General features: G+C 58.9%; 1 pseudogene; it reads right to left on the reverse strand.

The window, feature by feature from the left end:
- Positions 1-460: 460 nt before the first annotated feature.
- LOC125092683 (ATP-sensitive inward rectifier potassium channel 12-like) lies at positions 461-5,623 on the reverse strand (annotated as a pseudogene).
- Positions 5,624-6,011: the final 388 nt, after the last annotated feature.

Genomic DNA, 6,011 nt, shown 5'->3' on the forward strand with positions numbered 1-6,011 from the left:
ACGGAGGAGAGGCCTGTCCAGCCTCAGGGAACCTCGTGGAGCCCCCATCTAATGCCTGCATCTCGGCAGACCAATGGAATTCTCACTGTCCATTTTTATAATCCCCAGAAATTAAATTTTTTTGTCAATCACGTGTTAATTTTTTTTTTTTTTGTAAACAGTCTTACTCAAGCTACAGTTTAAAAAGCCAAAACCAGTGTTTCTCCCCAAGTTAAAAACCAGCGAGGTGCCCTGCAGCCTGCCAGCCTTCACCCACAGAGGCTGGATGGCCACTGAGACATCTCTGGGCCGCAGTTCTAGCCTCAGACAGAAGCCCCTGGCTCCTGGCCCGGACCCCAAGAGGCTACCTCCCTGCACCAGCTCCGGCCTCTGAGGCCAGCGGCGGCCCGCTTTGGTCACCCATTCTCCTGCCAACCTTCCCAGTCCACTGTGAAGAAACAAAACATCTAAAACACTACTGAGTCTGCAACCGGGGCACCTGGCCTGTTCTGCTCAAACCCAGGGCCCTCGAGGGACACCAGGCCTTTCCCTGGTGGGGTGGATGCTGCCCCTTGGCCCATGGTGGCTCAGATCTCTGACTCCCGTCTGTAAGGCCGCTGCTTGAGGCCGCCACCACCGGCCTGAGGTCTGTCAAAGTCATGCCGGGCCTGGGGGCTATGGCCATCCTGGTCTCCATCTGCTTCGTCCTCTCATCACAGCTCAGGAAAGCCAGCTTGTTCTTGTGACAGAAGGAGTTGGCACTGGGCAGCAGGAATTTGTGCTCCACCAGGTCCTTGGCGCTGCAGTGGGGTGTGGAGGGCACCTCGTAGGTCTTATGGAAGTGGGAGTTGTCGATCTTGTACTGGTTCTTCTCCTCGAAGAGGACAGGCTCGAAGCGGTGGCCCCACAGGATCTCGTTGGCCAGGTAGGAGCTGTGGGCCTGCGTGGTCATGGCCGTGGCCTCCACCATGCCCTCCGGGATGACCACGACCTCGAAGTCATCTGTCTCTAAGTCCTGCTGGCTGATTGCCAAACAGGCTGGCCTCGTCAATCTCATGCAGGATGGTGATGCGGGACACAAGGAAGATGCGGTCGAGGCCCTTGTCAAAGCCGACGTCGATGTTGATCTGGTCCAGCGGGATGTACTTCCCCTCCTCAGTGACCCGCGGCTTGATGAGCCTCCTGCACGTGCACCTCCACAATGTTGCTCTTGCGCAGGTTACCCACACGCCACATGAGGCAGAGCTTGCCGTCACGCAGGGCCACCACAGCGTTGTGGCTGAACAGCAGCGTCTGCGCCCGCTTCTTGGGCCGAGCCATCTTGGCCATGATGGCGCCGATCATGAAGGAGTCGATGATGCAGCCCACGATGGACTGCGCCACCACCATGAACGCGGCCACTGGGCACTCCTCCGTCACATAGCGCAGCCCGTAGCTGATGGTGGTCTGCGTCTCGATGGAAAAGAGGAAAGCCGCCATGAAGCCGTGCACCTGCATCACGCAGGGCGTGCGGCCACGGCCCTCGGCCGGCTCCAGGTCGCCGTGCGCCACGGCGATGACCCAAAAGATGACGCCGAACAGGAGCCAGGAGGCGAGGAAGGCCAGCGAGAAGATGAGCAGCATGTAGTGCCAGCGGATTTCCACGCAGGTGGTGAACATGTTGTCCAGGTAGCGCTGCGACTTCTCATCCATGTTGGCGAACTCGATGTTGCACTGGCCGTTCTTCTTGACGAAGCGGTTCCGGCACCGGCGCCGCGTGTGCACCTTGCCGTTGCCGAAGCCGTTGGCCCCCGACATGGTGACCAGGTGCAGCCCGTCCTCCTCCGATGACACGATACTGTAGGGGTTGGCCCTGCCGGCCGAGGACATCCCGGGGATGGAGGGGCCCTGGCTCGCCCCCGGGCTGGCTCCACGGGGGGCGGCTCCTGCAACAGAGAAGACAGAGGGGCTGGCGGAACAGGCCAGCCCGGCCCAGGCTTCTATCCACACCTGGGGCCCTGGGCCTTGGCGGGTGGCTGTCTGCACCCTAACTCACCCCCCACTGAGCTCTCCATCTTCCCTCCTCACCCAGCCCCTCACCCTCCTTCTCGGCTTGGAAAACAGACCTGGAGCCTCCCAGGAGCTCTGGCCAAAAGCCTTGGCTTCATCCTCAGCCCATGTGAGCACCCCCCAACAAAGGCTCTGCTTCCAAAGTGTATTACAATCCTACCTCTTCTCCCACCGCCGTGGCCTGAGTCCCTGTCATCACCCACCTGGACCAGCATGGCGGCCACCTCGCCAGCCTTTGTGCTCCAGCCCCCACCCCGGTCCAGAGGCAGTGGGGGAACCTGGCTGTCCTCTGCTCAAAGCCAGTCTCTGCTGGCACCTGCGAGGTCCACGTGAATGGAGTCCGGGGCCCCTCAGCTCTCAGGCCCAGGCGCCTCCTCTCACCCGCTACAGCTCCCAGCCTGTGCACTGCTCCTCAGGACGGGCCCTCACACTCTCGGTCCAGACACCCTCCTGCTGCCTCACCTCCCTCAGTCCCTGGCCTCCGTGCCCAGGAGCAGTTTCCTGAACCCATGGGAGACTGTAACCCCTCACCCAGGTCCTCATGGTAACCCCAAAGCACCGACCTCTGACACTGTAACAGTAGTAACAGTAACGGGAAGGACAGGCCTGGGGTTGCACTCACCCACCGATCCCACTGTGAGACCACTGGCCTCCCGAGCGTCGTGAGTTTGCTGTGTGGTTCACTGCTGTCTTACCCCCCGGGCCTCGAGCAGAGCCTGGCCCCGAGGATGCCCTCCTGATGCTCGAGCCCTGTGCCCCATGGCACCCACTCTAAGCACCCATATACCACAGCCTCCATCCATAACTAGGAGGGGGTCCATGGGTCAGTGCCCAGAGGGGTCACTGACTGACCCCATCCCAGTGGCCTTCCCATCACTGCCTTTTTCAGCTCTAAATGACAGCATGTAGGGAACACTCAGAGCGCCACTGTTCTTGGCCCATTCAGGGGAGCACTTGGTGGGCTTGTCGCACACATGCACACACACACATGTACGCACACCAAGCTGTCTCAGGCATCCCACGGCATGACACCTGCAGCCGGACACACTGCTTTCAGGCCCATACCCCACGTTCAGCCCCCAGACGGGCTGGCAGCGGCCCCTCCCCCAGGGCCTCCTGGGTCCGGGCTGGACTGTTGGTGCCAGACCGAGGCACCTGCAGGCCAGAGGCCATGGTGCCGCCTGGACTGTGGGCACTGAGGCCACCTAGCCCTTAGCGTCAGGGCTGCAGGTGCTCAGGCCCTCAGCCTGGCTCAGCAGGGCTGAGCTGGAAGGAGGGGGAGAACCCTGGCCGGCTGGCCTGGCCAGGATGCTGAGTCGGGCATACTCCTCTCCACCACTGGGGACCCCATCCACCCCAAATCCCCACCTGATCACACCGGGAGGGCAGTGTTAGACAAAGCTGGGAGCCCTCAAGTGCCCAGAAGACAATGAGGCCCCAGATAAGAAGGTCCCAGGGCAGCTGGTCCAGAAGCAGAGGCAGGTGGCCGAGCACCCACCAGAAACCCAGAAACTAGAAGTGACACAACCAGGGGGAGGCAACACTGGGATTTAGCCCCTGTCTGTGTGACCAGGTGCAGCCAGGGCCTCAGAGAGAGCACAATATCTGACCTCTGCTTCGAACACCTGGGAGACAGGTGAGGGAGAAGTCCACATGAGCAGCCAGGCTGCACATCCCTCCTAGGGTCTGTCTCCATTACCAGATGCTTCTGAATCCCCAGAGCAGGCTCGTATGTAACACTCACGGCCCTTACTGCCCACTCCTCAAACTGCAGAGAAAGCAGGCCAGACACATTAGCAAATGGTCTTAGATTATTCTTGCAAAACCCCAAGAAGGTGGCTGCCATCATTGCTTCTACCATGAATGGAGATTCAGAGAGGTTAAGTGACTTCCCCAAAGCCACACAGCCTATAAGCAGGAGAACGGAAATTTGAACCAGTCTAGCTAATGCGAGGTCTCCTGCCGTGGGCACATCAGGCTCTGTGGAGGCCTCTTCTCACACTGCCACCGCCCCCCCACAGCTACTCCAGCTGACCACCTCACCATAGGTCTGAGGAGCTGAGGCCTGGGGCTGTGCTGGTGGACGCTGCTTCTGCCTGGGCCAGGAGGCAGGGAGCCGGGGGTGGTGGGGACCCCGGGTACTGCGCCAAGAAGATGGCTCGACCCCAGATTCCTGGGCCCTCCAGGCAGAGGAGGCCAGGGCCCGGGTACTTAGATGCTGGCGGCAGGCCACTGGACCTCAGGGGGCAAGTTTATGTGGCCTGGATGCCTGGAGGGACGTCCAGTGGGTCATGGCTGCTCCAACTGGGGCTCTGAGCAGCTCGAGTCCTGCAAGGGAGAGAATCAGAAGAATCAAAGGCCAGAGAGCCCAGCCCGGCACTCTGCTCCCATCAGCTGGGGAGCCCCACACCTGGCCAGCTCCCAGGCCGGGATGGGAACTGCGGTGACTCCTGGTGTTTCTCCCTGGGCTGGGCACTGGGGACCCACCCAGACTGTGTCACGCAGGCTTGGGAAACCCCTCTTCTGTTGATGTTCCCCCTCAAACCACACAGAAAATCAATAGGTTCACGTTCACACTTACTCCCTTGTTTCTCAGCTAGCAACTGAGACTATGAGCAGTCACCCAGAAACTAAGGTTTAGAGACAGAGTTGGAGCTCCAGGTATTGGTCCAGTCCTCAGCTTTCCATGGTCCCGTCCTGCCATGTGTGTATATGTATGCATGTACGTGTGCGTGCGTGTGTGTGTGTGTGTGTGTGTGTGTGTGTGTGTGTGTGTGCATGTGATGCTAGGGGTGTGGGGAGTCCCTCCCAGGCTCTTGGTGAATGCAGCTCCACAAAGAAAGATCCGGAAGAGGACCCATGAGTAAAAACCCCAGCACCACAAACTTGACAATCGTCCCAAGGACACTCCACATAGGCAAACACAGGTGTGGCAAGAAGGTCATGCAGCCTTGACATCTTTAAGACTCGATTTAAGGAATGTGGGACAGGGGCACCTGGGTGGCTCAGTGGGTTAAAGCCTCTGCCTTCAGCTCAGGTCTTGATCCCAGGGTCCTGGGATCGAGCCCCGCATCAGACTCTCTGTTCAGCAGGGAGCCTGCTTCCTCCTCTCTCTCTCTGCCTGCCTCTCTGCCTACTTGTAATCTCTGTCTGTCAAATAAAATAAATAAAATCTTAAAAAAAAAAAAAAAAAAAAAGAAATGTCAGACAACATCCCCAACCAGGGATATGTAGGCCGGTTGCGTACAGTCTTGCTCAGTGGATGCATACAGTTAGATCAGAAAAGAAATGTTATTAGATTTGTTTTGCTACAAGAGGCCTCAGCAAGTAAGGAGACCAGCTCCCCATTTCATAGATTTGAGAACTGAGGCTGAGACCTGTCCCAGGTCACAAAGCAGTTCATGGGCTTGGATGAGACAGTAAAGGCAAGGGTTAGGATCACTATTGGTAGATGCCCAGATCGCCCAGTGGGGACCCGAGGCGTTGTCTGGAGGGAAGTGGGAGAGAGGCTCCGGGGTGAGCTACCTGAGCTAGACGAGGTGACTTCGACACTGAAGGTGGGTAGCGAGGCAAGTCCAGCAGGCAGAGAAGGGGACGGTGCAATGCACAGACCCAGATACCTCCGGGAGATGGAGAAGCTGTCCCCAGCCCTGCTGTCTCTTGAGCCCACTTCTCTGCCAGCCACAGCTCTGTGGACACAGACAGACTCCCAGCCACTGGGGCGTTTGGAGCTCAACAGGGCCTGGGCTGGGAGCTTTTAGAGAGGCAGCAACCATATGACCCAAAGATGGGGCCCAGAAGTCACCAGGAGGTGCCTCCGGATGGAGCAGGACACCCCATGGCCTGTCCCCTGAGGCTCTGGGCACCTCAGGTTTCGGCAACATCCAGCAGAGAAAGAGGGCAAGGCGGGGGCCCCAGTCTCAGATGTCAAGAAAGCACTAGCTACAAGAGCAGGAGGAGGTGAAGCCCACCCCAGGCCTTTC

Source organism: Lutra lutra, unplaced genomic scaffold (genome assembly GCF_902655055.1).
Source record: "Lutra lutra unplaced genomic scaffold, mLutLut1.2, whole genome shotgun sequence".
Taxonomy (NCBI): domain Eukaryota; kingdom Metazoa; phylum Chordata; class Mammalia; order Carnivora; family Mustelidae; genus Lutra; species Lutra lutra.